Source organism: Lissotriton vulgaris, chromosome 6 (assembly GCF_964263255.1).
Source record: "Lissotriton vulgaris chromosome 6, aLisVul1.2, whole genome shotgun sequence".
NCBI classification, from domain to species: domain Eukaryota; kingdom Metazoa; phylum Chordata; class Amphibia; order Caudata; family Salamandridae; genus Lissotriton; species Lissotriton vulgaris.
Genome location: NC_141694.1, coordinates 648,056,921 through 648,077,233, shown reverse-complemented (window position 1 = coordinate 648,077,233; position 20,313 = coordinate 648,056,921). Strand labels below are relative to the sequence as shown.

The 20,313-nt window shown below is 43.3% G+C and overlaps 1 protein-coding gene across 2 annotated transcripts in view; it reads left to right on the top strand.

Annotated features, from left to right (window-relative positions):
- Positions 1 to 4,634: 4,634 nt before the first annotated feature.
- The window catches only part of CASP8AP2 (caspase 8 associated protein 2), a 231,082-nt gene continuing 215,403 nt past the window's right edge, over positions 4,635 to 20,313 (top strand). The window contains exon 1 of one of the 2 annotated variants that reach the window (XM_086926647.1): positions 4,635 to 4,901. The gene's annotated coding sequence lies outside the window, so the exon portion shown is untranslated. The remainder of the gene's footprint in view (positions 4,902 to 20,313) is intronic. The other variant, XM_086926646.1, reaches the window with a different exon arrangement.

Genomic DNA, 20,313 nt, shown 5'->3' with positions numbered 1-20,313 from the left:
ACCTGGGCTGTTGAACATTTCAGGCAATTTATTTGGGGAACAAGATTCCGTTTGCGTACAGACCACAAACCCTTGATAAGTATGTTGACCGCTGGCGGTGGTCGCACTTTGACTGCACGCTTGGCACGCCTGGCTGCTAAGTTACAGGAGTTTCAATGTGTGGTGGAATATGTCCCTGGTCGTTTAAATGTCCATGCCGACTGTATGTCCAGGCTACCTTGTGTTTCCTTAGTTACCACGGACTCTCTTCATGATGCGGATGTAGTTTTAACTGTTGATGATGTAAACGATGCCAGATGTAATACCACGTCCAGTATTATCTCTGAGTCAAACTGGCGGGATGCCATGTCTAAGGATGTTTCCTTATCCAATGTAGTGGATTTTCTGAAGCATGGGTGGCCTGAAGAGAGGAAACTTTCTGGCGATATCCTCTCCTTCAGCAAAATAAAGGAAGAACTCATGTTTGACCAGGGTTTTGTAACTAGGTGTGACAAAATAGTACCTCCCTCTAGTCTACGTGAAAAAATAATTTCTATGGCCCATGAAGGTCACATGGGGATGTCTAATACTAAGAGGCGTGTCCGTGAATTCTATTGGTGGCCTGGCATTGACAGGATGGTAGACAAATGGGTTAGTTCCTGTTCCCCTTGTTCCAGTAGTGATAAGTCGGCAAAACCTCTTGTTGCCAAATCTGACGTTTCACCTATTGAATATTCCATGTGTCCTTGGAAAAAACTTGGAATTGATATTGTCGGCCCTTTAGACTTGTCTGACAATAAAGCTGTGTTTATTTTAGTCTTAATTGATTACTTTTCCAAATGGCCGGAGATCAAGGTTGTGGACAGGACTGGCTCCTCTCAAATCATTGAATTCCTCGATGAAGTTTTCTGCAGGGAAGGGATTCCTGCTGAGTTAGTTTCTGACAATGGCCCACAATTCATTAGTTGTGAGTTTTCATCCTTTCTCGACAGATGTGGAGTCGTTCACAAAAGGGTGTCAAACTACAACCCTCAAGCCAATGGCCTTACTGAGCGCTTTAACAGGGTCATTAAAGAGTCATTACAACTTGCTATTAAAAGTAAATTGGATTGGAGGAAGTCCCTTCGTGCTTCTCTTCTTTCATATCGCACTTCCCCTAATTCGGTTACGGGGTTTTCCCCTTTTGAGTTATTAAAGGGTCGTAAACCTGGTTCCAAACTTCTACCCTGGTGGATGAAGGTAAAGATCCCCCCCTTGCCTAGTGCTGATCCTTCCTTGGTTAGAGACAAGGTGTTGAAGTATCAAGAGAAGATGAGAAGTAATCCCACTCGCCTTTCTAAACCTGGTATCAAAATTGGTGATTTGGTGCGGGTCAAGTTTGGTAGATCTTGTGGTTCAAGGTGGAACAAATGGTCTGATCCATGTAAAGTCACGGAAGTCTTCAGTAAGGCTGTCAGAGTGGATGGTGGCAAAGTGTGGAACTTTCGTAGAGTTTCTTTGTGTAGAAAATCCGATGTAACAATGAATTCTCTACCCTCCTCAAATTTTTCCATTGGCTCTAATTGTCATCCCTCTGATGACTGTCATCCCGCTCTGCTCGACACCTTTTGCAGTGATGTTCAACCTTCCTCGTGTAACAATGATGTTTTTGTTCCCAACATTGTTCCTCCTTCTCCCAATATTGTTGTTCATTCTGAACAGTTTTCCCCTCACAATTCTGTTCCTTCCAATGTTATACAATCTTCTGATGTACCTCTAAGAAGAAGTGCTCGCATCAGGTCAACTCCTGTTAAATTACGTGATTTCGTGCACTAGTTTTCCTTTCCGATGTTCATTTCTCTTGTTTTTTTTTTTGTTTCATTATGTTTTTTTTTTGTTTTTTTTAAAGGGGGGGAGGTGTGTAGTATCCCTTTAACAGTGTGCTTCTGCCTTACTATGTTGTTTCCACCATCGCTCTAGAATTGTTCATGTTTGATATGTACATTCTACATTCTCTGTGTGGTGGTTGACCATTCCCCCTGAGTCTTGCCTACAAGTGGTTGTACAAGCTGTTTCCTTGGTACTGAATAAAGTACTCTTCTTCCAATACCTGTTTCAGTTTACTTCACTGCGCAAACAACCTATCTCCCCTTAGTGGGTCACCCTGCTTACACACTTCCAGTGGGACGCATTATGCGCTCCACGCATACGCTATAATTACCACCCCAATCAGGGAAACCCACATTAACATTTAACCACAGTAGTCCTTCGTTCACTTTCGCACTCTTGGCATGACCCCACATGCCAACTCGCCTGCCCCCACCATGCTGCCCACAACACTCTCTGCAGATTGCCATCAGTACCATGCCCGCCCGCCACTCATCCAGACCCCTCCGTTCATTCCCAGTTGCGCATCAATGCTGATCTGCTGCAAGTTAAGCTCAGCATATACCAAGGACAATACTGACCTCTGTACCTACATGCATACTGCGTTGATGGCTTGTTTAAGGCATCCAGGCACAACTATACTGTACTTCCTGTCCAAGACTACTGTCTCTTGCTGTAAGATATCACGTACTAATGTTGTTTGTATAGTAAAAAACAATTAACATTTTTTTTTTAATGGTGATGTCATGCTCAAGGCATTTCACCAGGATGGACTGTAGTCTGTTGTAAAACTGTTCTTTTTCCTCTTCTTTGCTGTCATTTGTAGGTGCATTGCACTGGATAACTTTGATCCTCTTTTCCTTTGTGTGGAAAGTCACTGTGATGATTCTGGGACCGTGGACTTGCCAACCAATCAGAGCTCTGTTGGCTACTGGTGTTAGCATCGGTGCTACTCCCTGAGTATGTGAGGCGTTCTATCCCTCATGCCCATACTACAGCAGCATTAGGTGCCAGTCTTTTCTGTTCGGACAGCGTACATCTGGTGTTGCTCATGCCATTTATTTATTTACAGATGTTTTGCGGGGTGTAGAGCTGATAGGGGTTCACGTGCAACTATACAAGACCTTAAATCGTTATGTGAATGCAGGATATTCTGTCTGGTGGTCACACCCCAAGGTCCACGAGGTGGAAGACAAATGTCCATAAGGAGACAGGTCCTGCTGGTTGGCTATACATAGGTTACTGGAATAAATTCTTTAGATTCAAGGGGTGATGCACAAAAATGTATCTTTTTTTTTTAAAGTGATCGGAATGGCGCAAGAATTGAAAAACCGACATGTGTTTCGCCCATATGGCTATCCCGCCAAGGGATTTCTCAAGGCATATACACCGTAAATTATATTTGTCTCTGTCCTATCGGAACAGAAATAAAGTAATGGCCTGCGGGCGTCTCTATGGTCCGGTACTAACTTACAGGAGGAAAAAAACAGAGAGAAAAACAATTACTCAGGAAAAAGCTATGTTTTGAGCGTTTTTCTGAAGCTGAGATAATCATCTATATGGCGAAGGTCCACGGGTAGCATATTCTCCAGTACTATGAATCCTTGCAGGACAGGGAAGTCATGAATAAGATAGCTGTATTAGCGCTGGCTAGCGGAGTCCAATGTGTAGGTTTTTGTGCCAGGGTGATCGTCACCAAAATTATAGCAATGGTAATACACAGTTAAGCTTTAAAGTTGATTTCCTACCAAATAAATACCCTGGCACAAGTGGAGCAGGAGCAGCTGCTACACTGACTGTTCTCCAGATCTGCCCTTGTTACATTCCGTTTTACATCTCAACATTGTAATAGAGGATTCGTACCAGATGCCAATATAGGGACAAAATTAATAACACATATATTTCAACAGGTATGACTAGACAGAACAACGTCACAACAAGAAAGCTGTTAAGATTGATTTACAAAAATAAACGAAACCCTTTTAAACTAGAAGTTTCGATTTGTAACCATTAGATTCGCATAAGTATGCAGGACTCGTAGAGCAAGACATTCGCTTTTTTACTAAAATAGATGCACTTGGTAAGTAAATCTTCCACATGATGCCCTTATGATGCCCTTAAAGAGCAATACCGAGGAGCAGCAGAACTGAGAAGCACTGGAGTTTGAAATATTGCCGCGCGTACAAACAGGAAACCGGGCAGCTCGTGACGTCGGCCGTCCTTTCAGCATTCTTCTGTAAAGAACTTGAAGCTGTACAATCCGAGATGTACAAAAGGGATTTTGAGGCTGGCCGCTCAGCTGTACGAAGGCAAAGAAACCGGACAGACCACACTAACTAGGGCAGCACGAGTTTATATTATTCTCTTGTCTACGTCTATTGTATTGATGTTTCAAAACGGAAGTTGAATGATGTAATACTGGTTCTCAGCAAATAAGAATGCGCTCACTGAAACCGGAAGTGATGTACGGCACGGGATTCTGTACGTTTTTGGTATGCATGTACTTGCTGGTTTCTGTTCAGAGTGCTTTATTTAGGAGGTTTTGTGCTGCTCAGTACGCCATTTAGGTCATTCCGAGCGCTTGAGCACAAAGAGAGCGAAATATAGCGACATGCGAGCGCTTGTATTTTAAGGAACTCACATACAGTGCACGCACCTACTCTACGTGAAGGGTCTTATGTACATTCCCAACCTTTCCCTTTATGTTTAGAATGACGCTTATGGCTGTCGTTGGCTTTTTACAGTAGCTTGGAAGGGGTGAGAGGGCGCACTGAAGCCACATCAGCGGCTGGAAAGGGTGGCAATACAGTGACAACTCTGCTCTGGGGACTTTGGCTCCGCCCTTCCCCTGACACAGCAGGGACGCGTCACGTGCGTGCGACGGCGCCTCCGCTGATTGGCTCCAAGAGCCTGGCCTGGTAAGACTGTATGGAGTGAAGCCTGTGAGCCCGAGCCCGGGAAAACTAGAGGCCCAGCGACTGGCCCACCGGGGACCCGCCGGACTGTCCTCGCTGCTCCTTCCGACATCATATACAACGAAAGCTGGCTCAGAGCGGGTGAGCATGCGGGCCTCCCGTGTAGTACAGCCCTGTGCCAGGCTAGTGGCGGGGAATGCACCGGGTAGGGGAGGAGGGGCGGCCAGCAACAGCAGTTTTGTTTCTCGCTCACTGCGAGTATGGCGGGTTCTCTTTTCAGTGGAGAACAGGACGTTCACCTGCTCACTCTGGAATGCTCTTCACAGTTGATGCACAGCTCAACCACTGCTAACAAAACCAGCCGACTCAATAGACTGCACCACAGTCTCATAATCCAAACACTTCAGGATCACAGCTGCGTGGATATTGAGCACTAAACGGAATGAATGTCAGAGTGAATAATCACTTTAGGTATTTGCAATGCAGGACATTGTCCCAGTATGGCCTGGCTACAGAATGCAGTTATCTCAGACCGCCTCACACTAACTGTAAAAGGCTAACAGTCGTGTTTAATATGTATCCTAGTGCCTGGGCTTTTAACAATATCAATCAATCAATCACAGGCATTTATATAGCGCACTACTTACCCGGAGGGTCTCAAGGCGCTAGGGGGGGGGGGGGGGGGGGGGGGGGGGGGGGGGGGGGGAGGGGGGGGAGTGCTGCTACTGCTCGAATAGCCAGGTCTTGAGCTTCTTCCTGAAAGAGAGGTGGTCTTGGGTCAGGCGCAGGTCGGTCGGTAGGGAGTTCCAGGTCTTGCCGGCCAGGTAGGAGAAGGACCTTCCTCCTGTTGTCGTTCTTCGGATGCGGGGGACGGCGGCGAGGGCGTGGCTGGCTGATCGGAGATGTCGTTTGGGAGTGTAGAAGTTGATGCGGTTGTTGAGGTAGCTAGGGCCTTGATCGTGTAGGGCTTTGTGTGCGTGGATGAGGAGGCGGAAGGTGATTCTTTTGATGACGGGGAGCCAATGCAGGTCTCTCAGATGTCCGGAGATGTGGCTGTGTCGTGGGATGTCGAGGATGAGTCTGGCTGAGGCGTTCTGGATCCGCTGGAGTCTCTTCTGGAGCTTGGCGGTGGTTCCGGCGTAAAGGGCGTTGCCGTAGTCCAGTCGGCTGGTGACGCAATATGTTTCCATAATGCGTGTTTGAACGCAAAGCTCAAGCTTTGCGCGTGAAAAATACAGGATTGCACCTCATATAAAAAAATGTAATGTGATCGCCAATAAATCCCCTCTACTTTCAAAATAATGCAAATCTCCATCTGACAATTGTGACTATATGAAATCGCACAACGAACATTGTTAATAGCCTAAACAATACCATGACAAAGTGGTTGCTTAAACCAGCAGCCCAAACTGTTTATTTGGTCCTAACACCCTACTAGTTCTTTCAGAATTTGTTTTTGCTTTTTAAACACAGCCATCTGATAAGGTGTGCATAAATGAACTTTTAAAATCAATTATAAAGCCAAAATCGGGTTCCTATCGCAGCCTGTCATTTATGGGGTGATACCGGAGTGTGGAGGGCGGTCCTTAATCTTGTATGGGTTGTGGAGTAGCCTGCTACTCACCAAAAAGCACTTCAACACCTCATCAGGGGTAGCAAATGCTATATAAATGCAAATCTTTTCTCTTTATTTATAAAGTTTTATGTAGCGCTAGCTAGACCCGGGAGTATCAAGAGTGCTTTACATCCACAAAGGAAAAGAAAACATGTAGTACTACATCGCAGGACATGAGGATGCACAAATATATAAGCAAAGGCATCATACTTATGTATACAGTGAAGGGGAGCAGATGCATGTGGTTGAAACAGTCAGATAACCACCATCTTTGAAGGTCAGAGTGAGTGGGGAGTCCATTAGGTTATTGATGCCTAGGTTGGTTGATTTGGTCAGTAAAGTATTGGTAAGAAACAGGAGTTTCAGGTCCTTTTTTGAAGCATGAGAAGGAGGGGTTGCATCTGAGGTCATTAGGGAGTGCGTTCCACATCCTGGAAACGTTCCCAGAGAAGGATCGGTATTGGGTCCTTTTCTTTCTCAGTTTCGGGGGGATGAGAAGAAGTGAGTTGGTGCTTATCAGAGTTCTGGATTTTCCTGCTTTTACCAGTTTGCTGTTTAGGTAGTTGGGGGATTGGGCGTGTGTGTGATGCAGGCCAGTTTGTAAATACATCTACCTTCCAAGGGAAGCCAGTTGAGTGATTTGAGGGTAGATGTGATGTGTTCAAATCTTTTTACACCAGTTATGAGTTAAGCTGCCATGTTAAGGACTGACCTTAGTGGGCCTAGGTGAGCTTTTGGTGAACCTGTTAGGAAGGCATTCCCGTAATCCAGTTTAGAAAGGACTAGGAATTGTACAATTGTATTGAGATCATCCTGGGGAACGAAAGATTTAATTTCTTGAGGAGTTTAGAGAGTAAAGTGCACCTTTTGCAGAGTTCTTGATGTGGTCTTTCATTGACAGGTTCTTATCCAGGGTAATGCCTAGTGACTTTACTGAGTCGGATAGGACGAGGGAGCAGTTTAGATCATCAAGATTCTTGAGCCAGTCTTGAATAGGTCGTTGGTTACTTTTCGGAGAGAACAGTATTAATTCCGTTTTGTCCGGGTTTAGCTTTCAGTGGTTTGCGTTAAACCAGGTTTGGATCTTGGTTAGCGTGACATTGAGGTGTTGGACTTCACTGGGTGAATTGATTTTGTAGTATATTTGTGTGCCATCTGCATAAAGGTGGTATTAAACCCCTGCTTGTTTCAGAATAATTGCAAGGGGTTCCATGAAGAGATTGAAGAGGGACAGTGAGAAGATCGATCTTTGCGGGACTCCAAGTTTGACTTGTTTTGGTACTGAGAGGCAGGAGTTGATTTTAATTAGTTGCGAACGGTGCTGAAGGAAGGAAGTGAACCATTCTAGTACTGTGCCATTAATGCCAGCTCGCTACAGAGTCTCAGGTATAGCTGGGTGAGTTATTGTGTCGAATGCTGTTGATAAGTCAATAAGGATGAGGAGACAGGCCTCACATTCATCTAAGGCTCTGTGGATATCATCTGAAATATTGAGCATCGCTGTTTCAGTGCTAAAACCTTTCCTGAAACCCGATTGAAAGGTATCAAAGAGGTTGAAGTCATCAATATGTTTGTTGAGTGGTTGAAGAACACACTTCTCTAATGTTTTAGCTAGGAACGGAAGGTTGGAGATAGGTCTGAGGTTGTTGAGCTTGTTTGGGTCGGCTCCTGGTTTCCTGAGTATAGGGGTGATTTGTCCTAGTTGTAGGGAGTCTGGGACACAACCTGGTGTGAGAGAGGCGTTGATGTTTTTTGTCCATGAAGGGGCAATGATGTGGTTGTTTTTTTCTATTGTGGATGGGAGGGGGTCCATAGTGTGGGAAGTAGGCTTTAAGCTGGCAATTATATTGAAGACTTTGATTTCTGACATGAGTTCTGAGTATGACCAATTAGCGCCATTGTTCAGTTGGAAGTGGGCCTGTTTGTCCGGTGTATGATTTCGATCTGTTTGGTCAGGAGTGGTTAAAGGGGGCAGGTTGTGAGGTAGGGGGAATTTGAGGTTTGGATGAAGGAATGCTCAATTTTTGTGACTTTATCTGTGAAGAAGCTGGCGATTTCTTCGCATCAATCCTTGGTGGCTATTATTTCTTTTGGGGAGTGTGCCATTTTTAGGTCACGACTATTCTATCCCGCAGGGATAAATAGACGAGAGTAATGTAGTTGAAACAAACTCTCTGACCAAGAGGATTCCAAGCCGGATTCCTCCCAATGCATGTTGTCTAATGGACCGCGACGCTTCGCCAGGCGCGCGCTTGGCCTCACCCACACCTCGTTCCCTCTCACCCGCTTGCTCCCCTGCTCTCCTGCCCCCCCACCCGACTTGAAAGGAAGCCTCGCACACCAACATTTGTCTCTCACCCCCTCTTCAGCAATGCCGAGCCAGCCACTTCACCCGCTCAGCAGGTCATAAACAGGACCATCTGCTTTTCTGCAGAGCCATGACGCTGCAGCTCGCCCCCCACCCCCCTCCCGCATTCACATCTGTTGCCCACGTAGCCGAACGATACTGCAGATTTCTAGACAGCAGAAAGCTCTTTTGCCTTTCTTGTGTTTTATGGCAGAGTCTCTTGCCTGCTCTATGCTTAGATAGGTATCCTGTCGTCATTCTCACTGCACTTTGCATCACTTTCTCCAGACAGCCGAGATTCCCTCCGTTTCTTTTTCATGTGGGAATTAAGATCTCTTCGGAAAGGTGCTGGTGGTAACAGGGTGCCACAGCTGCACAGAACTGTGAATGCGTCTAGCGGGTAAAGGCTTCTCGGCTCATTTCCCTATTTCGAGCTCCAAAGACTGTTTTCATCTTCATCTTTTATCTTTCTACACAATACCTTCCCAGTACCTGGGACCCACACACGCTTTTTCACCACCACTGTGGTTTGCAAGCAGGGCATAAGCAGGATAATTAAAGGCTAGAATGCATCAATGACAGGCTATAGTCAGTAGTGCAAAGGGCGTTTTTATTCTAAACCTTCAGTTTCCTGTCACTGGCCTGGAAGAGCTTTGATCTCCGAACCTACCATTTTTAGATTGGGTTTTCCTGCAGGTCTGCGGTGTATTTCTTCTTCGTTCTGGGAAAGCTAGACTCTCTTGGCATTGGACGCGGCAGCCATTTTTAGGGAATAGGTTTGCGCGCCGCATGATAGGCTGAGCAACCAAAACTACAAATCTGATCTGGTGCTGGTCTCGGCCTCTGCTGAGCAGCATCTCACCGAGAGGTTACCAGTGATATCTCCCTCTAGCACAATGGCAATCTTGAAATCCAAAACAAGATCTGCAGATTACATTATTACCACCAGGTAATTCCTATTGTATTGTGCGTGTCTGTCTCTCACAACTCCTTCTCCATTACACCGAGAGGTGCTGCGCCCCGAGACAAGAGCACCTCTCTGGTCACTCGTGCACAAAACCAACATGCTTTCCACAAAGCAGCACAGCAGGTACATAATCACTCCCGTCCCCCGCAGGATAGCATGCTTGCTACCTGTCAGGAAATGAGCTCTGGCGACCCACATTGGGAAGCAAAGTACTGTATAAATGCGACAACACAAACGGGCTCCTTTGCTGCCGCTCTAGGGAACGGTCACTTGTTTTTGCGTGGTGGTGAAACAAAACCAAACTGCTTACTGCTTTAACATTTTTTTGCGCGCGTGTTTGTTTTCTTTAATGGCGCCCGAATTGTCTTCATCTTTCACAGTTGTTTGTGTGCGCACTTGGTTTTATTTAATGCCTGTGAAAGATAACAGAACTGTGTTCAGCTTTCACAGTTCTTTGCTTAATACTTGTTTTTAATCTTAGTGAGGTTCAGAAAACATGCCTCTTTTGTTGAAACCACCCTCCTTCTTTTTATAATACTTAAAACATTGTAGCAGTGTTCTGAAAAATAATTTTTTATTGCAGTTGAGTACACTCAACTTCCCACTCCCCTACAAATTCGTCAACTCCCCAGGTCCATCACCCCTTCTCTGAATAGAAGCCGTCTTTGCAGTGGCTTTCAGAGCCACAAGGAGCCAGACACACAATTCTATTACATTTTCAGTGCTATCTTTGCATGCCGGCTGCCCCTCTTCTTGGCTCACTGCACAAGTGTTACTGGGACAGAGAGGGGGCACAGCATAGACAAAGGGGTCCCCCAAGTGGACAATAGCAACTGCGTCGCGGTCCGCCATGAGTGTATTTAACATGGACAGCATTGTTGTGGAGGCTTCGTGCAGGCCTCCAGATGTCGCAGCCCCACTCTGCTGTCATTTAGTGCCCATGCACCTAACTTCTAAAGTCACCGCCTGTTGTGTCCCCAGGGCAGCTCCCTCTTTGATAAAACCGGAGAATCAAAGGCAAGATGTCGTAAAACCTTGTGCTGCAGTCCGGACAGTCTTCCGCTCTGTGAAAGCGCGGAGTCTCCTTTAATTGTCCACAGACAGCTGCCGAAGTGAATCTCGTCACATCTGTTTATTTCCAAAGCCCTACTTCCTTCCTTCTGGCAGCTGTAGGGTGCCGCCAATAATGTGCCGTGGATCCTAACACGTTTCAACCCCTTCTAATGTATATAAAGCAATACCTGGTCGATAATTAATAGTGAAAAATCCAGTGGCTCTCAATATTAAAATATTTTACTTGGCGCTGACGCTAAAAGGTGGTTTTAAATAAAGAAATGTTGTCCCGTGGAATGGATTACAAGTAGAAGACAAAGAGGTGAACGGCTTACCTTTGTTTAAGCAATTTGTGCATGGTTTTGCCACACAGACACACAGACACCCCCCCCCCACGCACACATCCACACACCAGCATAGCAAAACAAAACATAGAATACCATAACAAAGCATAACATAACAAAACATAGTATAGCATAACAAAACATAGCCTAACAAAACACAACAAAACATAGCATAGCAAAGCATAGCATAACAAAACACAACATAGCATCACACAGCTTAGCATAGCATAATAAAACAAAGCACAGCATAACAAAACATAGCATAAGATAGCATAGCAAAACAAAGCATAATAAAACACAACAGCACATAGCATATCATAACAACACATAGCATAGCATAACAAAGCATAGCAAAACAGAAAAGCATAGCATAACAAAGCATAGGATAGCAAAACATAGCAAACCAAAGCATAGGATAGCAAAACATAGCATAGCATAACAAAACGTAACATAACATAACAAAGCATAGAAAAACAAAACATAGCATAGCATAACAAACCACAACATAGCATCACACAACTTAGCATAGCATAATAAAACAAAGCACAGCATAACAAAACATAGCATAAGATAGCATAGCAAAACAAAGCATAATAAAACACAACAGCACATAGCATAGCATAACAAAGCATAGCATAACATAACAAAGCATAGCATAACATAACAAAGCATAGCATAGCAAAGCATAGCATAACAAAACACAACATAGCATCACACAGCTTAGCATAGCATAATAAAACAAAGCACAGCATAACAAAACATAGCATAAGATGGCATAGCAAAACAAAGCATAATAAAACACAACAGCACATAGCATAGCATAACAAAGCATAGCATAACATAACAAAGCATAGCATAACATAACAAAGCATAGCATAACATAACAAAGCATAGCATAACATAACAAAGCATAGCATAACATAACAAAGCATAGCATAACATAACAAAGCATAGCATAGCATAACGAAACATAGCATAGCATAATAAAACAAATCATAGGATAGCAAAACAAAGCATAGGATAGCAAAACAAAACATAGCAAAACAAAACAGCATAGCATAGCATAGCATAACAAAACATAGCATAACATACCAAAGCATAGCAAAACGTAACATAGCATAACAAAACACAACACCTAGCATAACAAAACATAGCATAACATACCAAAGCAAAGCATAGCAAAACATAGCATAGCATAGCATAACAAAACATAACATAACAAAACATAGCGTAACATAACAAAACATAGCGTAACATAACAAAACATAGCGTAACATAACAAAACATAGCATAACAAAACAAAACATAGCAAAACATAGCATAGCATAAGAAAACATAGCATAGCAAAGCATAGCATAGCAAAACCTAGCATAGGAAAAACTAGCATGGCAAAACACAGCATAGCAAAACACAGCATAGCAAAACATAGCATAACAAAACATAGCATAACAAAACATAGCATAACAAAACATAGCATAGCAAAACAAAGCATAGCATAATAAAACACAACAAAACATAGCATAACAAAACACAACAAAACAGCATAGCAAAACAAAACATAGGACAGCAAAACAGCATAGCATAGCATAACAAAAAATAGCATAACAAAACAGCATAACAAAACACAGAAACACATAGCATAACAAAACAAAGCATAGCAAAACACAACAAAACATAGGATAGCATAACAAAGCATAACAAAACAACAAAACAGCATAGCAGAGCAAAACATAGCATAGCATATCAAACATAACAAAGCATAGCATAGCATAACAAAGCATAGCATAGCAAAACAAAGCATAGCATAATAAAACACAACAAAACCTAGCATAGCACAACAAAACCTAGCATAACAAAGCATAGCAAAGCATAGCATAGCATAACAAACAACAGCATAGCCTAACAAATCAAAGCATAGGATAGCAAAACATAGCATAGCATAACAAAACAAAACATAGCATAGCACACAGCATCACTCAGCACCACCACAGCATCACTCAGGGGCACCACAGCATCACTCAGGGGCACCACAACATCACTCAGGGGCACCACAACATCACTATGGGCTACAACAGCATCACTGAACGCCACAGCATCACTCAGCGCCACCACAGTTTAAATCTGTGCAACCATTCAACAACTGGTTCAAATATGTTCTCTCAATGTTTCAAGCTTTATTACAAATGTCACAAAAAGATGTTAATATTTCACTTCTGTTCTTGGATTTTCGTCACAATAAAATACACTGAACATAATCTTCACAAAAGTTATTTACAAAAGTTTAAGCTATTGCCATTATAAATTACAATAACTTCTATTTAAGTATTAATTATTAAATTTGTTTTAAAGCCATTTTTATTTGTAATATCAATACATGTAAGTCACGTAAATACAACACATATTGCATTACAAATGCTATAGGTGTCACATTTGCGAAAGTAATAACTATTGGCATTGTAAATGACAAAGCTATCAAGTCAAAATTTCGCTATTTTCAAAACCAACACATGAATAAAAAATTTGTCATTTACAATACCAATAGCTCAAACTTTCCTAATGCGAGACCTATTGCATTGCAAATGCTTGTTTTGACTTTTAACTATGTTGAAGAGTTCTCTAGGCCTGTTCTTCGCATGGTCTAGTTGGCTGCGGAAGAACGTGGCCTTTTCTCTAAAAATGTTTTTTTTAATGCCAGCCAGGTGGACCTAAGTTGCGCTAGGTGGTGAGTCGAAGGGTTTAGCCTCCAAGCACTTTCCGATTGCCTGAGTTGTCTTTTGTTATTAAGATCTGCATTGAACCAGGATTTAGATTTTGCAGACCTCAAATTTTTGAGTTTGAGTGGCATTACTTGATCTAACACCTCTGTCATTGGGGAAGTAAAGTGTGCTGTGAGGTCATTGGCCGTCATATTGGAAGGCTGGGGTTGTAGGTGGGCATGAATTCTGGATTCCAGTTCGGATTTAGGGACTCCTTTTGATGTTCCTGGTCCAGTGCCTAGGTTTGTCAGATCGTATTGGTTGGTTTCTGCCATGTGAGTCAGTATTAAACAGTATGAGGTGATGGTCAGACCGGTCAATGGGAGATATCGATCTCAGAGAGACCAGCTAATTTTTGGTGATGATCGTATCCAGTGTTCCTCCTTTGATGTGTGTTGGTTCATTGCAGTGTTGTTTGAGGTTGGTAATTTCAAGCAGGTTGGACAGGTTCTGGACTGTGGTGTCTTCTGGGTTGTTCCAGTGGATATTGAAGTCACCCAGGAACACATTTCCCGTGTCGGTTAGGGAGAAGTGAGTTATTAGGTCAGTTAGTTCTTCAGTGAAAATGGTACGTTCACCAGGAGGATGGTAGATGGTGTGAAATTTGATGGGCGTGGTGGTGCCTTTGATGTTAGTTAAACACCTAGGTACTCAAGAGTCCGGTATTCTCTGGATTTTAATCTGTTAAACTGTATTCCTTCTTTGTGGATGATAACTAGACCGCCACCTGTTTTTATCGGTCTGTCGTGTCTGATGATGTTTTAGCCTTGAGGGGTGAGAAGGTCTAGGATGGGGGTAGATTGGTCATTGAGCCAGGATTCTGTGAGGAATGCGATGTCTATTTCTTCCGCGAGTATAACTTTAGCAATATCTTCTATCCCTCCACTATGTTTCTCAATCCAAATAACAGACCAACATATCCACTGCTCAAATCACTTCATATTTCACCATACAAATTCACCACCAATCCTTTATGGGTTCTGGAGTAGCGTGCTACTTGCCGAAAATGCGATTCAACACCTCATCGGGGGTAGCAAGAACTATATAAATGCCAAACCTTTTCCCTTTTCTATCCCTCCACTATCCTTCTCAATCCAATAACAGACTGACATATCCACCGCTCAAATTACTTCATATATCACTATACTAATCCACCACTGATTCATTATCGGTTCTGCAGTAGTGTGCTACTCGCCCCAAAAAAAGCTTCAACGCATCATCCGGGGTAGCAAGAGCTATATAAATGCAAACCTTTTCCCTTTTTTCTTTTTCAATCCAAATAATTGACTAACATATCCACCACTCAAATGTCTTTCATATTTCATACTAATTCACCACTAATTCTATATGGGTTCTAGAGTAGCCTGCTACTCGCTGAAAAAGCGATTTGACCCCTTTTTGGGGGTAGTAAGAGCTTTATAAATGCAACTACAATACATAACTCATTTTAAGACCCACGCTTACTTGATATTAGGTTTCTGTTTCTGCAAACGTATCATGCAGGCAGTCTGTAAATCAGCAATGCCTGTGTGGGATTTAAGAAAAGAATGCTAAAAGTGCATTATTTCGAATTTAGATCATGTGTGCTGTTCGCTGGTATAAGTAGCCAAGCATAAGAATGTTGAAAGTGACATTTAGAAGTGTTGCTATATTCCTGAAATATTTTTATTGATACAATTTGACTACCATCCCTGGGTTTAAATATACTGCAGCATTTTATGGGAGCACACCTGCATTTCGGTTTTGAAGATTAGAAAATTGCCACAGAATCCACAGGTTGAGTGTAACTTTATGGAGCCCGTGTTGTCCCAGGAAGTTATTGTTCTTCTACGAAATACCAGTAGGCTGAACCTTTTTATCTTTTGACAATTATTCTGCTAAGTATGTATCCAGGCTGATCTAGTGTTTGACTTGGTTATAGCTGCTACTTTACAAACCTGTATTTGTCCATCAGATTTGCAGCCTGATCTGCGACTGAACTGGCTTTCGAGTAAATTTCCTCACTCTTGTGTACCAGCTTGTGCAAATTTACCTCAGTGGAAGCGGTCATCTGACGGCAAGTGGCCGATCCTAAAGCTATTTAGCTTTTATTGTTTTTCCTGTGAGTCTTTGTGATAATTGGTTTCCCAACGCTATCAATCAATCAATACATTTGTAGAGCGCACTACTTACCCGTGAGGGTCTGAAGGCACTGGGGGGAGCGGGGGTGCTGTTACTGCTCGAACAGCCAGGTCTTGAGAAGTCTCCTGAAGGCCAGCAGGTCCTGGGTCTGTAGTAGGCGGATGAGGAGGGTGTTCCTGGTTTTAGCGGCGAGGTGGGAGAATGATCTGCCGCCGGTGGTCGCTCGGCGGATGCTGGGGACGGTGGCGAGGGCAAGATCAGTGGAGTGAAGCTGGCGGTTCGGGGTGTAGAAGGTGAGTCGTTCGTTGAGGTACGCTGGTCTGGTGTTGTGAAGAGCTTTGTGAGCTTGGGTGAGGAGCTTGAAGGTGATCCTCTTGTTGACGGGGAGCCAGTGCAGGTCTTTCAGGTGGGCTGAGATGTGGCTGTGGCGGGGGATGTTGAGGATGAGGCAATCAGAGGCGTTCTGTATGCGTTGTAGTCGTTTCTGGAGTTTGGTTGAGGTTCCTGCGTAAAGGGCGTTGCCGTAGTACAGTCTGCTGCTGACGAAGGCCTGGGCGACTGTCTTTCTGGTACCGGTGGGGATCCATCTGTAGATCTTGCAGAGCATGCAGAGGATGTTGAAGCAGGAGGAGGAGAAGGCGTTCACTTGCTGGGTCATTGAAAACGCGGAGTCCAGGATGACTCCGAGGTTGCATGAGCTGTTAGTGGGCGTCGGTGCAGCTCCCAGTGCCGTCGGCCACCATGAGTCATCCCAGGCGGAGGGGGTGGCTCCGATGATGAGGACCTCCGTCTTGTCAGAGTTCAGTTTCAGGCGGCTGTTCGTCATCCATTTGGTGGAGGTTGGATTTGGTGGTGGTGGGGGCCTTGGTGAGGGAGAGGATCAGGTGGGTGTCGGCGAATGAGATGATGTTGAGGTCATGTGATCTGGCGATGTTGGCGAGCAGTGCCATGTAGATGTTGAAGAGTGTCGGGCTGAGGGGCGATCCTTGGAGTACGCCGCAGGTGATCTTGGTTTCTTCAAAGCGGAAAGGGGGGAGGCGGACACTCTGGGTTCTGCCGGTGAGAAAGGAGGTGGTCCAGTCCAGTGCTTGGTCGCGGATCCCTGCGTTGTGTAGGTGTGTGCAGAGGGTGTGGTGGCAGACGGTGTCGAAGGTGGCCGAGAGGTCCAGGAGGATGAGGGCTGCGGTTTCTCCGTTATCCATCATGACCCTGATGCCATCGGTGGCGGCGATGAACGCTGTTTCGGTGCTGTGGTTGCTGCGAAATCCGGATTAGGATGAGTCCAGGATGATGATCTTTTTGTTGGAAATGTTCTAACACAATATAGTTTACCTTCGGACTAATTAAGGTAGGAACTGATGTCAGTTTTTAGGTCTCGCCTGAGACAGCACTCATGCACTGCTCTGACAAGACTCTTAGTAAGGGGGCTTCAAAAAGCTGACCACATACTTTTTATGTGGCCTGAAGTGTGCGGTTTCGCGCACGGTTACGCGCATAGGTGCCATCTGGCTTTCCTCTCTCGTCATGGCTCATTAAGCGCATCGCTCACGGGCACCATTACAGCACGCTCACATCGCACACCACTCGCCAGACGTGCCTGGACATTTTAAACACGCACACAAAGCTACCCAACAATAAACTATTGCGCTTGCCAAACTTCTTCGCACACTAAACAGACAGGTGAAATACGGCTTCTTTTTCTGGTTCTTCTTTTACTGTGACAAGCACTCGTGTGGCGTGTGCTTTAAAATATCCGGATTGCTGCACCCTTAAAGCGCTCGCACATTGCACACCACTCGCCAGACGTGCCTCCTTGTTTTGAATGCTTCCTGGACATTATAAACACGCACACAAAGCTACCCAACAACAAACTACTGCGTGTGCCAAACTTCTTTGCACACTAAACAGACAGTTGATTTATGGCTTCTTTTTCTGGTTCATCTTTTACTGTGCCAAGCACGCGTGTGGTTAAAAATATCCGCATTGCTTTAAAATATCAGCATTAGTTATTCACTCCTGCACATTTGGAGGAAGTTCTTTACCACTGTAACTAGCAAAGACGCTGTGTCACAGGCAGCATCATTCCGCACCACCACAGCATCACTCCTCGCCAACACACCCTCTGATTGTTTATGCCCCCTCAAAAAAAGCTTTAACAAACAACCATTGGAATAGGCAGAAACAAGTTGCCAGCATTGCAAGAAGGAAAGAAAACATAGGACATTTTTTATTGTAAATACTTTTTTTAATATGGTCGTTCAGTTGTACATAATGCCTTCTTGGTCATATATAAGGCCTCTGACACTTTTTTATTATAACTTTTCAGCATGCTGCACAGCAGCCACACTTCTCTACAGCACAGCTTAAAGACATTGGCAAAGTCAATAGCTCTGGCTAAACACTTATAAGGCCCCAAATGCGAGACCTATTGGCTATGACAATGTTGGTTTGCTAGGCCAGGAGGAGTGCATTTAATTCTGCAATTTGTGCAGTGGATTCGCCCAAGAGCTTTAGATGCATGTTTCCGATTTTAAATTCTAAACCCTAAACTTCCTTTGTACTGTTGCACAATTCGTAGAATACCACTGTTTCGTTGCTGTTGCTTGCTGTCCTGAAACATCAGATACAAATGTTGTGATTTCAGGAATTACCTGATGCTATTGTTTTAATGTAGTATACGCTAGTACTGGCCTGACTTGCTATCTATTGTATCCAGTTGATCTATAATGCACCTAAATTTGAAATGCTTACATTAGTTTCTCGTTGGATGGTATTGGTGCTACTATAATTACTTTACTTGGGCTGTGACTCGCACTTTAATAATTGCAGCTTGTATTGCATATAGTATTTTTTTGTATTGTAGCAAATTGCTCCTCCACTGAAGTGCACAAATGTGATTTGTATGCAATTGGTACGGTTTACCTTTCATTGGAAACTGTGTGTATATCTTTAATTGGCTGGTAACTAATCTGACCACTGGATTAAGAGTTTTTTTATTTCTAAATGTGCTGCTATATTATGTGGATTTGTAGAGTGCGCTTATCACTTAAGTGGTATCCAGGCTGTTATAAGTATGTCTCTCTATAAGTCTCGAGTATTTGCACATGTTGTTGTTTCCAATAATTTGTGGCAAATGTAGGTATGATCATCTGATATAAGGGTCTAACTCCACACAATGCGGCAAATGCATTCTGCTAAAATCCAGGAACCCATTTATGCCTGCAATTCACTCAGGGAATTGGGAGGCTAAAACATCCAACATTTTTCTAAGTACTCAGGCACACGCCTTTTCCCTTTCCTAGATAATTTTATCCTAAAAATATTGCATTCAAAATACATATTTTAGATTTCTTGAAATATAGTTTATAGCTTGCTTCAGTTAGCTATATAACTATACTGTCAACATGTTGTTGGTGTTCTTCCAAATCATCATCTGTAATGCATACGCAGGGCCACTGGAATTACGTGGGAGGAGAAGGCCATATTATGTGGCAGTTGAGTAAATTATGTAGCAAGAAAAAGACTAATTATGCTGAATAATGTGGCACATGTAATAGTATTACTTCATTATTTCATCGTTTCTAAACTTGTTAACACTGTTTTTTCTTAACATCTGCAGATTATGTGGCAGATGATGGATTATGTGCTAAATGCAGAAAATCTATAAGTATGCCAAAAACGCAGCAGCCATACAATAGCTTAATTCCAGTGGCCCTGTTCATACGTCATCAAGATGACTCTCTCAGTAGCTTTTCAGTAATTCAATTATTGTAGCAGATAATACTCTTAGACTGTTTTCCTACCCTGGGGAGTCTTGTAAAACCAGTTTAAACCCCATCTAATGTAATGAGGTAAAATAGGAAGATAATGGAGTCACTCCTTATGCAAAAGATAATCCATTCAATATATATCCAAATTGATTTTATTTTTTTGCATGTTAATTTCATCATTACTCCACAGCTATTTGCATTCTGTATTCCATATGTTTTGCAATGTTCCTTTAAGCTGAGATAGTCTAATACAATTCTCCAAGATTTAACAGGCTTGATAGGTTAATAGGAGTATTCATCGTTTATTGGCATGCTATTGCAATTCCTGGATGCTGTAATTCACCTGTTATACGTTTAAGATCTTTTTGTGCTTCCTGTTTTTTGAATATTATTGAATTTATAGTACATATCTCAATATAGTCACTTTTGGTATTGCAACTTTATCCATAACCACCTGCTTTTTATATAATGCCGAAGCCAATTGTAATGCCATTTGTGTGGTATACTGGTCTTTAAGTGACTGGTGCATTTATGAAGCAAGTACTCCCATTATAACTTCTCGCCTAATGGAGCCTCATTT